At 36.5% G+C, this 17,822-nt stretch overlaps 1 pseudogene; it reads right to left on the bottom strand.

The window, feature by feature from the left end:
• Window positions 1-1,142: 1,142 nt before the first annotated feature.
• The window catches only part of LOC102973126 (ferritin light chain-like), a 42,871-nt pseudogene continuing 26,191 nt past the window's right edge, over window positions 1,143-17,822 (bottom strand).

Consider the following 17,822-nt stretch of genomic DNA (forward strand, 5'->3'; position numbering starts at 1 on the left):
GAGAAGCCACGGCAATGAGAAGCCCGTGCACCGCAGTGAAGAGTAGCCCCTGATCACCGCAACTGGAGAAAGACCCCGCCCAGCAATGAAGACCCATGCAGCCAAAAATAAAAATAAACAAAATAAATAAATTTATTTTTAAAAAAAGCAAAAATAAAATTTTCTTTTGCCAAAAACAACGTTTTGGTTTTATCCCTCCTTTATAGTATAGTTAACAACTCAAGCTCAAATCCCAGCTCAGAAATCTACCTAGCTATGTGACCTTGGCCAAATTTTTTTACCTCTCTCTGCTGCAGTTTCCTAATCCGTGAAACAGGGTTAATCAGTAAAATGAGAGTTAAATGAGTTAATGAAAGTAAAGTTCTTAAAAGAGTACCTGGTTGAAATAATACTTTGGGTATACTAGGTTAAAGAAAATAACTCACCAGTTAAATGACTGATTGCACAATTATATTTTTAAAAATCCAGCTAAATACTGTTTAGTAGAGAGGGACATAAAACATAAGGACAGGGGCTTCCCTGGTGACACAGTGGTTAAGAATCCGCCTGCCAAGGCAGGGGACACGGGTTCGAGCCCTGGTCGGGGAAGACCCCACATGCCGCGGAGCAACTAAGCCCATGTGCCACAACTACTGAGCCCTCGTGCCACAACTACTGAAGCCCGCGCGCCTAGAGCCCGTGCTCCACAACAATAGAAGCCACTACAATGAGAAGCCCACGCACCGCAACGAAGAGTAGCCCCTGCTCGCCGCAACTAGAGAAAACCCACACGCAGCAGTGAAGACCCAATGTAGCCAAAAATAAAAAATAAATAAAATAAATAAAATTTTTTGAAAAAACATAAGGACAAAAAGGTTGAAAGTAAAAGTAAGTGAAAAGACATATGTGGCAGATAGTAACCAAAAGAAAGCTTGTTGTCATGTTAGTATTGAAATAGGGGGGGTTTGGGTTTTGTTTTGTGGGGGAGATTTTTGTTTTGTTTTGTTGCTGCAAAAAGCTTTATTGTTTCCATTTGGTCCAAGGCTTGGGGGAGGGCTCCAGGGTGGTTAAAAAACTGCCTAGTGGTGACAGAGAGAGGCTTCAGGCAGAAGCCCTGGCACCAGAGGGCTCTTCAAAGGCCGCTGGGCTCCAGAGGCTCCTTCTTAGTCATGCTTGACGGTGAGCCTTTGGAAGAGATGCACAGCCCAGGCTGGGGACCAGACAGCCATTGGAAGTTAGTCAGGCGGTTGCCCATCTTCTTGATGAGTTTCACCTCCTCATCTAGGAGGTGGCTCTCCAGGAAGTCACAGAGCTGAGGGTCTGCGTGGGCAGAACCCAGAGCAAGCAGATCTAAAAGGGCCTGGGTCAGCTTCTTCTCCATGAGAATGGCAGCTTCCATAGTGTCCTGGGTCTTATTCCACTCATCTTGAGATGGCTTCTGCCCGTCCTGGAGGAGGGCACAGCCCCTGCGCTGGTTTTTCATTTTCGAGAGGCTTGGGGCTTCCCTGGTGGCGCAGTGGTTGAGAGTCCGCCTGCCAATGCAGGGCACATGGGTTCGTGCCCCAGTCCGGGAAGATCCCACATGCCACAGAGCGGCTAGGCCCGTGAGACATGGCCGCTGAGCCTGTGCTTCCGGAGCCTGTGCTCCGCAACGGGAGAGGCCACGGCAGTGAGAGGCCCACATACCACAAAAAAAAAAAAAAAAAAAAAAAAAAAAAAAGAGAGAGGCTTGGCGCCCTCCTGCTTTTTCTCAACTAATTTGTGGAAAACGTGGCCCAAGGCCTCCAGAGCTGTGGTGGAAATAGAAGCCCAGAGAGAGGCAGGTGTAGGAGGCCGGCCCATGCAAGGTGACCAGGTGGTTGAAGGTGGCCTCCACCTCGATGGAATAATTCTGAGGAATCTGGTTGATGGGTAATAAGGAGTTAAGTTCAAAAAACAGTGTTGGCTGGTCCCAGAGGCCAAGGATAACTGAGGGGCTGGTTCTGAAAGTTGCCACTGGAAAAAAGATGGAGGGTAGTCGGAGGCTTGGAGGAAGGGGCCTCCCTGGGTCTGTTCCGTCCAAACACTGTTGAAGCAAGAGACAGATCTGCGGGACCTCTGAGCGCACTACCTTGAAATAGGTTTCATGACCAAAATATAAAAAACAAAACGCTGAAAACATTATTAAGAGAGACTGAGTTCATCAAGATGCTGCAACAATTTTAATTTTGTATGCATCTGATAAAAAAAAACCTTAAAAATTTAAAGCAATAGTTGATATAATTATAGGAAGAAATTAACCATGTAATGGAAGATTTCAGTGTCCATTTGCTCATTTTATTTAATAAATGTTCTTGGGCTCCTGCATGCTAGGAGCTCTTCTAGCAAACATACGGCTATGAATGAAACATAAAAATCCTCAACCTTTTGAAGTTTACCATAATGGAAGGAGAGGGGGAAACACACAAATAAATAGAGTAAAATCCTGTGAAAATACACCCAGGATATCATGAATTCTGAGATTATAGAATGAAGGATTTGCTCCTACCCACCACCAAACACCGCAGGTGGTAGGAAGGAAGGAGAGTAAAGTTCTTATTCTGACGTTGGGGAATGGAATATGACAGTGGGTGAAGGGAGGAGCCTGGAAGGAAAATAGCACAAAAGCCACAGGGGAGGTGAAGTTTGAATCCAGCTAGCGCAGTGATCTACCAACTCAGTATTCCCAAACTGGGCCAACAAAACTATTGCCAACTAGCCAGCATTTCCTGGAATCACTGGTGCTTTCTTGAAGTCCAGTCAGCTGCAGACCCTGAATCCTTCCCATCAATATGTAAACTGGGGTGGACGATCACCACTAGATGGTTCCAAACTGTAGTGGGGACCCTGATGGATTCTGGGTAATGAAGCAACAACCCAGCATTGTGCATGGTCCCCTGCCCATTTTATTAATCTCATGCTGAAAGACAAAAAAGAAATCAAAGACAAAAAGATTGGAAAGGAAGACAAAGGACTGCATTTTTTCAAAAAGGATATGACAGCCTATGTAAAAAAATCTAAAAGACTGCTTATTAAAAGTAATAAGAATTTACCATAAGATCAATATGCAAAATTCAGTTGCATTTCTATAAAATTTAACAAGTATTCAGAAAACAAACCTGTAACAACATGCACATAGAAAACATAATTTAGAAAGAGATTACATTTAAATAGCTTAAAAATAGATATCTAAAATGAAATCTAATAAAAGATATATAAAGCCTATACAGAAAAAAATATAAAATGTTACAAAAAGACACTCAGAAGACCTAAGTAAATGGAGAAATATGCTATGTTCATGGAAAGGAAGGCTCAATTTCTTTTAAAAGAAAGTTGTTCTCCCCAAATTGACGTGCAGAGTTAATGTAATCCTAATTAAAATATCAACAGAGGTTTTGTGAAACATGACAGTTGATTCTGATGTTTACATGGAAAAGGAAGAATATCCAAGGCATTTTTCAATTTTTATTGAAGGAGAAAACTTGGTCAACCAGACATTGAAACTAATGATGAAGCCATAATAATTGAGATAGTGTTGTTTTGGCACAGAGAAGGGCAAATGATCATTGAACAAAAGAGAAAGCCAAGAAAGACCTGAGAACATATGAAAACTTGACATATGACACAGGGGAAAATGCTGATTAGTGAGGAATGTTTATACTGAGATTAAATAGATGAATTTCTTCTGATAATAAATAAATAAATAAGGAAGAAGGAAAAATTCTCCCTTATAGGAGAATCTCATGTAGAAGGAATAAGATAGAAAATCACCAGTTAGCACTAGTATAGCAGTAATTGATTCAGACAAAATTGTCAGTGAATGCCAAAACTATCGGGTTGAAATTTGACGAATATAGCTACATAGTCTCAAAATATCTCTCCACAAATTACTTATTAATTACAAAGAGGAAGATAGTGCTTTTAGAGAGGATAAACCTGGAAGAGATCACCATAACCAAGTAGACAAAGTCGACATTACCAAAAATGGAGAATACTGACACCATATGCTTTCTGAGTGCTGCATTGAAAAGGCCACAACCTCATACAGTATTACTGCCAAAAGGTCATCACCTAAGTCTAATTGAAAAAACATTCCATGAAGAAAATCATGAAGAAAACCCACATTGACAGACATTCTACAAAATAATTGACCTGAACTGTTCAAATATGTCAAGCTCAAGAAATACAAAGATTGACTGAAGAACTGTTCCAGACTAAGTGAGACTGAAGAGACAATTCAACTAAATGTAATATGTGATCCTGGACTAGATCCTATAACGGGGAGATGGGCTTGCAGGGTGGAATAGAATGGCTACAAAAGATATTTATTAGGATAACTGGTGAAATTTGAAAATGGACTATAGGTTAAATATAGTAATGCATCAGTGTTAATTTTCTGATTTTGATAACTGAATGTCCTTGTTTTTAGAAAACATACACCCAAGGCAAAGAGGTGTAATATCTACAACTTATTCTCAAATGGTTCAGAAATAACAACAACAACCATATGCATAGAGGCACAAAACAAGAAAACAAATGTGGTAAAATAATAACAATTGTTGAATTTAGTGAAGGGTATACAGAAATTTTTTGTAATAGTCTTTTTTTTTTTTTTTTTTTGGCAAACACATGAAGTTTCCATTTTATTACAGTTTTATACCACATTAGTTCAAATGCATTTCTCTACAACTACTCCAACAGAGCTCCTCTGGAATTATTTCAGTCATCCTTAACATGTGACTTTACCAGACTCTGAATGTAAAATAAACACATAAGATTTCAAATTAGTAACTTTTAATTATGAATGGGATAAGAAATAAAGTCATCAGATGATGGCTGGGGCTATTAATTTCCAACAAGACACTTTGTTGAAATGTTTCTTCTGATACCCCAGGTATAAATGAGAACCTTCAAAACACAAGGGCAGAACCAAAGTACAATAAAGAAGCCTCTGCAACTTAAGCCTCCTCTAGTCCTAAACCTCTGACAGAAGCTAGGCAAAGCATCTTTCTTGCAAATTCAGTGGGTATCCAGTATTTCCATGTAGTTGAGCTTTCAGAGACAGACACTCAAGCATATCATTAGGATATACCACCTTGCCTCTGGTTGTATTAATTATGCCTGAAGAGCTTAATACCCATCCAAGTCCAAAGGTGGAAGAACACATAAACGGGTATGGTAATAGGCAAGAGCTGACTGTAAAAGCACAGGCTGGTTGTGGTGCTAATGCAGCCCTGTGGGAAGTTTTCTTCCACAGAGGCCGAGTATAACAGCTCTGCTAACGAGACCAATGGAATAAGGACAGTCAACGTAGGAAGAGACAGAAACATTCTTCTCCTCCACTTATTACCCGCCACTCTGACTTTTTAAAAGGTGGGTGGTATTTAGAAAATTTAGTTGTGTGTGTTGTCGTTTTTAAGTATGATCTAATGCTGCTCCATTTATTCTTGCTTCTTATTTTGATGTGTCATGCTAGCTGCCTGTGGTATCATATCAGGAATCCCATCAATAATTGGATAGGCTATTCCTAACTCTTCGTTAATCAATTCATTTGTCGATGCTTCATATCTGAGCGGCTTCTTGGAGAGCGGGCACACCAGGAACTCCAGCAGCGCTGGGTCGAAGGTGCGGGGTGGTTCCCTTGTCCTCTCACTCTGGTCTGGGGACGGCCGCGACACCAACGAGTGCACACACCTCTGGGCGACCGCGGGCGGCTGTGTTTTAAACTATCTTGAAATAGAAAGTTTAAAAATAGCCAGGGAATAATAAATACAAAACTGAAAACAGTGGTAACCTCTGGGAGTGATGGGAGAGGCCTGAGTGTGGGAGAGGGAGGAACACGTAGGTAGATGCAACAGTACTGATTGTGTTCTAGTTCCTAAATTAGATGATGAGATTGTGGACATTTATTTTATTATTTAACTTTAACAATTATATACACATTATGTGTTTTTGTACATGTAAAATATTATACTTTAAAAGATAATAAAGGGAAAAACAAAGAGAAAGATAATAAGGCATGAGTCAGAGGCTATCTGATGAGCTGTGTGTGCGTATGAGCTCTGTGCCCTTAAGTATGTTTCTTTTCTCTCTGAGGTTGTCCTCACCTACAAAAAAAGAATAAAAGATCTACTGTGTAGTTTTGTTGTAAGGCACTTGGCAATAAGTGCTCACTACGTGGCAGCTGCTGTTGTTATTTTCTCTGACAGAGCGGAGATAAAGGGAGTATACCTACAGCGGTAGGCTTGATAAAAGTGATAGAAGTTTGGAATCGTCTTTGGGGTCAGCTGGTAAGCAGGTTATCTAGGGAATAAAACTGAGCTAATGTTGGAAATCATTAAGTAGTTGTAGAGCCGATGAGCTTTGTGTATTTTTCCCAAGCTGCACTCCATGGTCAGGAAGTAAGACTTGGAAAAAAACAGATATTTATGCTAGAAGGTCTAAAGGAAGGTCAACAAAGCAGAAAGGCTGCAGAGAGTGAGGCAGATATGACAGGTCAGAGCATCTTACCTAGGCAATGAGCTTTCTCTCGTCTAAAATTTTGGAAAAGGAGACACAATTTAGAAGAAGTGGAAGATAAAGAGTGAGCTGATAATTTACTAGATTAACTGCAGACTGTATGAAGCACCCCTAGCAGAATAATGATTTTCCAGCCCAGAATAAGGACATCCATTCCTACCTTTTAAGTATCAAATAAAAAATAATTCTATCATGATATATGTACGCCTAGGCTGCACAAATTCCCTCATAGTTTACCAACATTTTATACATGAAAGTCCTTAACAAATTGCAACAAACAAACAAACAAAAAAGCAAGCAAATATGTATTGAGCTGCCACTTCATTCAAAGATTGCTCTGCTGTAAGGGTTATAATTGGGGATCTAGTATTAGCCAGTCCGTGATAGAAATTTTAATTTTTCAGTATTAATTGCTTTCTGAGTATATACACACAGCTAATTTCAGCCTATCATGCATGAAATTAAACTCAGAAAGTATGAACAGTAGAGCAAGTTTGATGATGCTTATACATTACTAACACTTAATTCAGTGAAGAAAATAAATAATATCAAGTTTTCTGGCATCTCAAACCCCAAATGTTTTTCAATACAGATAGGATACAGAGACAATCTGTCACCCTAAAGTACTAGAAATACTGCCAAAGAACCACTGTATTAGCTGTTGGTGTATGGGAAGTGCTTTTGGTTTCTTACTTCAGTGTTTATTTCTTAAATATTAATTATCTATACTATATATCAACTATTATCAACTTATTTTATATCAATATGGTATATATTCATTAACACATTATTATCCATTATTTATTCTTTCCTTGCTTCCTGTACTAAATGCACAGACAATTCCAGAGATGCAGGCAGGTATATGTGGTATTAAATTAGGGATTTTAAAAGAAATTCATTATAAAATTTTGGAGTTAACATGTATAAGAATTGGTAACCCAATCATTGTCTTGTTCTGACTTTGACAGTTTTGCATGAGCCACTGTATTCTCCAGAAATACAATTATATAGAGAAGTTATAATAACGAATGTAAATTTCCTGAGAAATGCAATTTTAGAGGAATTGAAGAATATGTGGAGGAATGATACTTGCAGAGACTTAGGAATGTTGTATTTGAGTCAATATAACAAACTAATCAGGAGGCACCAATGAAATGAAAAGATTTTGAAGAGAAAGATAAAAAGTTACTTGTGACCAACTAAAAATCAAATTTTCAAAGGCAGCCCAAAGAATGATAATGCTACACTTATTTTAATTCCCGTGTTTAAAAAAAAGAGTAGGATGACTCAGTTCATGACATATTTCTGCCAAAACTATGTTTGAAGAATAAATTTCACAATGAATGAAATAAAATACTATACTACCACCAGAGGATTTTAAATAGAAATAGGGATTTCTGATTCCATATGGTAAATTGAATGGATGTATCACTCCCATTCTCTCCTGAATGCCTATTAAAATGACAATCATAATATTTAAAATATATAGGCCTAAAAGACTCAAAAAACAGGGGAGAAGACACCAGGGGATAGGAGATAGCAACAGGTATTGGAGGATGGAAAGCTGATAAATTGGGAGAATAAAGGAAACTGAACATAATTTCTTCAGAACAAGGAGAAAGAACCAAGCTGCAAAGGCTCAAGAACTTGGTTTTACAGAAAGGAAGTATGAGGCACAGATCTGGAATTCAGAGAATCATTTGAAAGTCTGTACAAGAGGCAGTTAGACCTCAAAAAGCCTGGTGACTTCCTCTTACAAATCCTCAGACATGAGACTGATTCCTTGTAGCACATGAATCAAAAAGGTTCTGAGCTTAAGGAGAGAAAAGTTTCAGAAAAGCTCAAGGGGAGCTGAGGGGCTGAAAATAGGTGGATTAAGTGGAAGTATATATATTTATGGGAGAAACACACCTGCACCCTTCACCAGCCCTCTTTCCCCATCCATGTCCTCAAATACCTGTAGCCAGGCACAAGACTTGAGGGTCTTTCTGTGCAGAAACTGAGTGACCCCTGAGAATACTCCGCAAATTCAAAGCCATCGTCAGGCATGCAAGTCTCAAACAAACATACAAATTATAAAATACAGCTAGAAAGCAACCATTCAAGATTGGAGCAGGAGAGCAAAGTTTTCTGGAAATAAATTAAAAATGGAACTCAGATTATCTGACAAGTATTGGTCCATATTTAGAAAATTTATTTAGAAGACTTCCAAATGAATAATTGATACAACTATTGACTCCAGGGGAAAAGAAAAGAAGCATAATCATGGTACACTACTAGATTTAGCAGTGAAATATGTGTAGACAGTCAAAATAATGTAAATACATAATAAAATTTAGCCAAATCTGTGATTTAATTATATTGGGATGTCAGAGGGAAAGGAAGCAGCGTGATTGTATGAGAGATAAATCCTCATTTATCAATGTGAAAAGTCAATAGATCATGTATAAAATAGAATAAGATATAGCAGCATAAATATGTAATTCTCATGTATAAAGATAAATATCACAAGACACAGGGAAAGGACTAGAAATAGGGGGTGAGACTGGCCACAGGGAGAGGTGGGTCATTTTTTAAAATTATAAGTGTCTATTATATCTCATTTTTTACTTATACTAATGAAAAGTAGCTTATATTCTGTGTTTTTCAATAATTTTTAAAACATGATTGCATTTGATAAACAAACAAACAAAAGCCATGTATTGTTTTAATTTTATTTGGAGATTGAAATGAAGCAAACTTTGTAACTGAAAACAATTTAAAGCAATGAGACAAAATGCTGTTTTGTTTTCAAACTGAACATGCTCCTTCTTGCCCCTGCCACAGAATTGGATAACAACATGCCTCCCCATCCTGGTAAAAAAAACAACTGTTCAATTTTTCTCATTTCCTGGCTGAGGATCTTAAAGTGTCTCCTTATTTCAATCAATCCAATTTAATGCATTCAATCTAAACTCTTTTCTGCCTGGCTTTCAAAGCCTGTCCTTCTCTCCCCCAGTCCTCTACCTATCTAAACTTATTTTCCATTACATCACAACAGACACCTTCTGTTCAAGTTATATGGATCTCTCAGAACCCTGTATACTCTGGGCCATGCCTGTTTTCATCTTTTGGGTCAAGCTATTACTTGAATACCTGGGCCTATTTCCTCTGTACCTGGCCAAGATCTTCTTATGCTTCAAAACCTGCTTCAGGATTAGCAAAGATATGTCTTATCATAATTCTGCTATTTTATCATCCTTGGAACTTTGGTTTTTATCATTACAACTTGAAAATACTACTTATTGCAGGAAAAAATTTGAAAATTTTCTTTGTGACCTTCTTAGATAAAAGGGAAATTTAAACAAATGAACATTTGTCTAAATTCAAGACAAATGTGCTGAATCTATTGGGTTGGCACCATACCAGTAATTTCCACAATGTGACGTGCCAGTGATTTTTTTCAGCATTGTAGCATTCCCTATTAAAGGACCATCTCTTTAAAGCACCTAGTCCCAAACCAACAACATGAACACACACATAATTTTTCAATGTCTATTTGAAGGGACAAATAGCAAATCAAGGCTAGATTGAGATACCAATAAATCTGATAAGAATTTATTTTTATATTGATCTTTCCTATTAATTATTTAAAGGTTATCATTTTTATTATATTTATTGTAGAAACAATATAATAATAATAACAGAAAACAAAAAAGGAAAAAAACTCTCTCTTCTTCTACCACCCAAAGAAACTGTTTTTACTTTTTTCATGTAACTTTCATTTCTCATCCCCATAAACACATAATTTTACATATAAAGATTCTACTTTTTGCCTTAGTATTGTATTATAAACATTTTCATGTTGTAATACTTCCTTCATACTTATTTTAGTAGTTATACAATAATCCATCTATAAATATCTATATAATAATTCATCTGTTGTAGTACCATAATTATTTGTTTCTCTATCATTAGTCATTTACAGTTCCTTCCAATTTTTTTAGTAGGCTGTGGGCAAATAGGGAATGAATTTGGGTAGTCTAAGCGATCTAGTTTGGTTGACTAGATTTTTCTTTAAAAAAATAGTCGATTTTTCTCTTCACTTTGTACCTGAGAAACTTAGTACAAGGGTACTCGTTTATAATTTGAAGTGACCTGTTTCTCATGATTTTCCAGTAGTGCTAATTCCTATAGAACAAATATTTTCTCAAAATTTTGTGCTCTACTGATAGCATATTTTTATCCACTAAATAAGCATTTTCTTGCGTATATTCTTGTGTGGGATAGTTCTTTTTAAAACCACTGTAATTATCCATTTACTTGTCTTACAAGTGGGAACATAATTTTTGTGGCTGTTTCATTTACTATGGAAAGAATACAATGTTTTACTACAAAAGTACATCAAAAAGCCCTTTAATTCTGGTACTTCTTATCCTTCAGTCATAAAAACAGGCTAGGATTATGGAAGAAAAGAGATTAGAAGGCAGTATTTATAATGGTAGGCGAAACTATACCCTAAACTAGCTACAAAAATAAGTCTTTTTAAAAACATCACACTCAGAACTATGCTTTTAAACCCCTTAATTTAACTTTGCCTTGCCTTTGAAAGGAAAAACTCCTTGAACTTTAAATAGCTTTCAAATTTTAACTCTACTCTCTCATTGAATGTTTCAAGTCCGAAAACCACTATTTGTTGGATGACAAATAACATTTGTAAGAGAGGCCCTCACTAACTATGCATGTGTACTTGTCAACTGTCATTTCTAGAGCTAATTTCCATACCAGTGACCAAATAAACCCAGGGGGTAAAACAACAGCTAAGAGAGCAAAATTCTGTAACCTACAAAATCTTTCTCACACTGAATTTTTAAATGTACTGAATAAAAGTGGGAAGGAGGAGAAGGTAGAGAAACTATTTTCTCTTGGCTTAAAAAAGATTGGGCAAATGCCTACATTAAATCTCATAGGAAGCCTAAGTTATTAAAGATAAATGATTGAGAAATGAAAACCTGTAATCAGGTAAATGTTAAAATAAATTTCCAAAAACTTTGACCTGCATAAGTGGTTCTCAACCCCAGCACACATTAAAATCACCTGGAAAGCTTTTAAATAATACAAAATGAGGTACTGAATTGCCCTGCTGTGAGGCCTGAGCATTGGCATATTTTAAATCACCAAGACGGTTTAATATGCAGGAGGACTGATAACACAGATCCACGTAATACCAAATAAAATGGCAGATTTTCTTTTTTTTTTTTTTTTTTGGTCTTAGTTCCCCCACCAGGGCCAAACTGTGCCCCCTGCAGTGGAAGCATGGAGTCTTAACCATTGGACCACCAGGGAAGTCCCACTGGGGTAGATTTTTAACCGAAAGAACTTGTTGCTTTAGCATGAATAAACCCTCACCAAGGTCCTGCAAGGGCCGGGCACCGTGTTAGGCTCTGAGGGTACAAGAGTATTTGAAAATTAAAGACTTCATGACATATCTGCAGTTCAAATTCTTTAAAAAGCATTATTTTAAAAAATCTTCCATCATTTTTTCCTGTAAAAGGAATATACACCAACACATATTTCTGATGAAGTCCACTCTTTAAGCTTGATTTGAAAATGAGGGAGGGAGGGAGACGTAAGAGGGAAGAGATATGGGGTTATATGTATATGTATAACTGGTTCACTTTGTTATAAAGCAGAAACTAACACACCATTGTAAAACAGTTATACTCCAATAAAGATGTAAAAAACCAAAAGCAAAAAAAGGAAAAAGAAAAAAAAGAAAATGAACTATAATTTGAAAAATAAGAACATAAATGGCAAAAACAAAATATTTACTAATAAGAAATGAGGATTCATGGCTCTAGGATTCTGGTCAACACTAGAATCAGGATTTCAAAATAGATGGCCAAAAGACTCTTTTTCATATTTATACACAGTCGGTTTTTTTTTTTTAACATCTTTATTGGAGTATAACTCTTTTACAATGATGTGTTAGTTTCTGCTTTAAAGCAAAGTGAATCAGTTATACATATACATATGTTCCCATATCTCTTCCCTCTTGCAACTCCCTCCCTCCCACCCTCCCTATCCCACCCCTCTAGGTGGTCACAAAGCACAGAGCTGATCTCCCTGTGCTATGCGGCTGCTTCCCACTAGCTATCTATTTTACATTCGGTAGTGTCGGTTTTAATGAAAATTCTGAGAGTAACAATGTCCATCACTTAACCATGAATAAGCCAAGAGACTTTTCACAACATGAAGGAGATAGAAATCACAAACTCTGAACTGCAAGGAAAAAAAAAAAACATTTCAGGCTAGTACTTTGTGATAGTAAGAGAGAGGAGGAGGCTTACAGCCAGCAGAGAAGCTGAGGTGGTAAGATGATTTGAATGACTGCAGTCAAGCAAGTTGAAACACCACAGCGTCCTCAGCCAGAAATTTAATATGGCTTTATTTCTCTTGATATGTAAATTCTAAGGCATCATAACGGTCCATATTCAACTGTGAAAACAAAAATGTACTCCAAAGTTAAGTGAAATCATCTATAGGTTATTAATAAACAAATTAAAAACCTTAAGAATTAGAGTTCTCAATTGGATGGCTCTGGGGGTTTGATCCATAAAGAGGCACTTTCACAAAAACTGAGAGCTTGACCTTAAAAGAGCATAAAAAATACCTTGGACACTATTTGAACACCCAAATAATAACTATTGGTGCTGGCATTATGACCAGCAGTAACATATATTGGTCTGATTCCAAAATTAGAGCTAAAAATTACGTTTCAAGAGGAAAATCTGGAGAGTACCTATCACCTATTATAAGATACTGATTAAAATATTTAAAGTTTTCCTTAGATTTAAAATGGATCTCTATTCAAAGGCCACCTATGAAAAAGCACTCTTTTTGAGAAGTGTTTGGCATTTGTTTTTAGTCTCCTTGTACTTGGTTTCCTGAGAACTGCAACGTTTTTTCAATTATGTGCTACCTGAAAAAGTTCTTATCATTTAATGTCTACGGAATAGTCCACTATTTCTCTATATAAGTTGTTACTACCATCATCCCGCTTCATAATAAAAATGATTATGACGATGAGACAATTCATTGGGCCCTATTATATACCAGGTCCTTAATGTATACTAAGCATTCGTATATATTATCTCATTTAATCCACACAATTAATTCATTTATTCCTATTTTAAGAATGAGAGGACTGTAGCTAAACAAGGTTTAAAAATTTGCCCAAGGTCACAGAATTAGGAAGTGGCGGCAATTAAACCAAAGTTCTTTAGTTGTTTTTTTTCCAGTTTGGAAATCTAATACATTCTAATAATATATGTTCTCTGCACAAAAATTCTAAAATATAGAAAAGTTGAAAAGAATAAAAGGGTTTAGCCCTGAAAGATAACTGTTGCAGAATTTTCATTGTATTGCCTTTCCATCTTTTTCTGTACCTTGTAAACAAGTGCCTGTTCCCTTTAGTACCAAGCTCAGCTAACCCCTCTATGCTTCCTTCTGTGTGTATTCAAAATCTGCCCTTTTAGAGATTCCCTGGTCATCTTCTGTCCCCCATACCTACACTCTGGTTAGAAGTACACACAAAGAGAATTCCCTGGTGGTCCAGTGATTAGGACTCTGTGCTTCCACTGCAGGGGGCCAGGGTTCGATCCCTGGTTGGGGACCTAAGATCCCACAAGTTGTGCAGTGCAGCCAAAAAAAGAAAAAAGAATAAAGAAAAGATAAGAAATACACAAACACACAAGGAGTCACACTTCCTTTTTCCTCCCTACCTCTCGCAGGGGTGTCATTCCCTCTGCTCTGTCTATCCCTTATCAAAAAACTGGCAAAAGAAAAAAGCAAAACCCAGATGACCAGACAAACAAAGAATTTCTTCAAAACACACCAAAGTAATATAATGAATCAGTGGAAATGATGTCTCAGGTCTCAGAGTGTAGAGATAGGTGTCATCAACCCGGGTCTCTGGGGAATGAACAGCATGCAAGATGGACTCTTTCAATGTCCATCAACAGGGGAATGGATAAAGAAGCTGTGGTACATATATACAATGGAATATTACTCAGCCATAAAAAAGGAACAAAATTGGGTCATTTGTAGAGATGTGGATGGAACTAGAGACTGTCATATAGAGTGAAGTAAGTCAGAAAGAGAAAAACAAATATCGTATATTAACACATATATGTGGAAAATGGTATAGATGATCTTATTTGCAAAGCAGAAATAGAGACACAGAGGTAGAGAACAAATGTATGGATACCAAGGGGGAAGGGGGGGTGATGAAGTGGGGGATTGGGATTGACATATATACACTATTGATACTATATATAACATAGATAACTAATGAGAACCTACAGTATAGTTCAGAGAACTCTACTCACTGCTCTGTGCTGACCTAAGTGGGAAGAAAATCCAAAAAAGATAGGATATATGAATACATATAGCTGATTCACTTTGCTCTACAATAGAAACTAACACAACATAGTAAAGCAACTATACTCCAATAGAAATTAATTTTTTAAAAAGTTTCTAAGGAAAAAGTTTCAAAAGGAATCTAATGAAGCATGCTTTAATCTCTAATACACACACACACACACACACACACACACACACACACACACACACACACACACCTTATAACTGTCTCCCTAGTGACTGTATGCTTTTTTTTAAACTATAGTTAATTTACGATGTTATATTAGTTTCGGGTATACAACATAGTGATTCACTATGCTTATAGATTACACTCTACTTAAAGTTATTATAAAATATTGGCTATATTCTCGATGCTATCGAATATATCCTTCTATCTTATTTATTTTATACACAGTAGATTGTACCTCGTAATCCCTTACTCCTATCTTGTCCATCCCCCCACCCCTCTCCCCACTGGTAGCCACTAGTTTGTTCCCTATATCAATGAGTCTTTCTACTTTGTTATATTCATCTTTGTTTTGGTTTTTAGGTTTTACATCTAAGTGAAAACATACAGTATTTGCCTTTCTCTGTCTGACTTATCTCACTAAGCATATTACCCTCCAGATCCATCCATGTTGTTGCAAAGGGCAAAATTTTATTCTTTTTTATAGCTGAGTATTATTCCATTGTATATATATACTACAGTTTCTTTATCCATTCATCTGTGGATAGACACTTAGTTGCTTCCATAGCTTGGCTATTTTAAATAATGCTGCTATGAACATTGGGATGCATTTACCCTTTCGAATTAGTGTTTTTGATTTTTTCACATATATACCCAGGAGCGGTATATATGTGATACCACTCCTGGGTATATATGTGAAATAGCCCCTGTTATTGAGTTTTCTGTTCTTATCACCTCAGTTACTAGAACTCCTGAAATAAAACAATGGACTTTGTTTTATTTTTAAAATAAAACAATGGACTAACTTTCCTCCAAGAGATTCTAGCAACCTATGAAATGACCTCCAGAGAACTGGATGATGTAGAAGAGCTGGGTGTGGAAATTCTACAATCCAAAGTCCAAGCATAGATCTTTGTAGGAAACATAACCTCAGGTGTTGGAATTAATCAGTAGGCTAAAAATTACATTGTTGTGCTTTACCTAAAATTTTTTTAAAAATCTTAAATCCTTTCAAATCTTGCAAATTAATTGAAGTTAATTCCCATAGTTAGCAGATAGAGTTTATGTTTTTAAGCATCAGGTTATAAACATAACACCAAAAAGCATTTGTTAATAAGGCCTATTCTTTCGGCAAATAAAACGTATTAAGTACCTGAAAATAACCGTGGCTCATATCAAAAAGATTTATTATTGCCTCATTGAAAATTTCTGGTATTTTAGGCAGTGAGTTTGTTCCTCTGCCAAGGAATCCAAAGAAACAGTTTCAAATGACCATCCTTTTCTCCATTTTTCCCACTGTCCCATGAAGAGTGTTCAGATAAAGGCAGCTGGTGGGAGCAAGGCAGGGACATGAGGCCTCTCAATTGTACACATAAAACTAGTATCTCAATTGCTGTAACTCCAAAATAGCTCAGGATCTAGATGTTCTCTCCTCCTTTTAAAATAACTAACAGAATTTTGGATTTCATCTGACTTATAATTTATTGACATATGTGAAACATATAGGATATGCAGAATTAATTTTTAGTTACTATTTCAGGAGTTTCTTTTCTTGATTATAGCTATATCAGAAAACTCTCAGTTTATTGAAGTTACACACCTTGTGCTCTCAGCATTTACTTGTTTTCATTTTATTTTATTTATTTTATTGAAGTACAATATTATATAAGTTATACAATACAGTGATTCACAATTTTAAAGGTTATACTTCATTTATAGTTATTATAAAATATTGGCTACATTCCCTGTGTTGTACAATATACCCTTGTAGCTTATTTTATTGACTGTTTGCTTGAATGATTGATTGATTGATTGCAGATCTGACCAACTTTATTTTACTTAGTGAGTAAATAACATACATATAGCAAAGTGCACTAATCTTAAGCATTATAGTTTGAATTCTTACATATGTATACATCTGAATAACCACCATTAAGATAAAACTGTAGAATATTTCCTGCCCTCTATAATATCCTCTCATGCACTTTTCACTCTTTTCCCTGAAGGGTTGATCACTGTTCTGACTTCTAAAAACATCTTCTGGTTTTGCTTGTTCTTAAACTGTATATAAATGGAATCACATACTAGAACTCTTTTGTGCCTGGCTTCTTTCACGCAATAGAGTATCTGTGAGATTTCTCCGTCTTGTGTTGGAGCCATCTTGTTTTTAAGTGATGGGTAGCATTCCATTATGTAAATTATCACAGTTTATTTATCTGTTTGTGTGCTGAACACTTGCATTGTTTCATCTTCTGGATATTATGAATAAAACTGCTATGAATATAATGTACAAATGAGAGGGTATATGCATTTATTTCTTTGGGGGATAAAAAGTGTAACTGCTGTATCATGAAGCATGACTCTAGTAGAAACTAACAAATGGTTTTCCAAAGAGATTGTATCATTTTGCAACTCCCACCACCTTGTAGCTTATTTTATACCTAATAGTTTTTAACCTCTTACTCCCCTATTCTTACTTTGCCCCCTCTTCCCTCTCCCCACTGGTAACCACTAGTTTGTTCTCTGTTCCCATGAGTCTGCTTCTTTTTTGTTCTGGCCATTAGTTTGTTGTATTTTTTATTTTCTTATTTTTTAATACATTTATTTATTTTATTTATTTATTTTTGGCTGCATTGGGTCTTCGTTGCTGTATGCAGGCTTTCTCTAGTTGCAGAGAACAGGGGCTACTCTTCGTTGTGGTGCACAGGCTTCTCAT

Source organism: Physeter macrocephalus, chromosome 7 (assembly GCF_002837175.3).
Source record: "Physeter macrocephalus isolate SW-GA chromosome 7, ASM283717v5, whole genome shotgun sequence".
Classification (NCBI taxonomy): Eukaryota; Metazoa; Chordata; class Mammalia; order Artiodactyla; family Physeteridae; genus Physeter; species Physeter macrocephalus.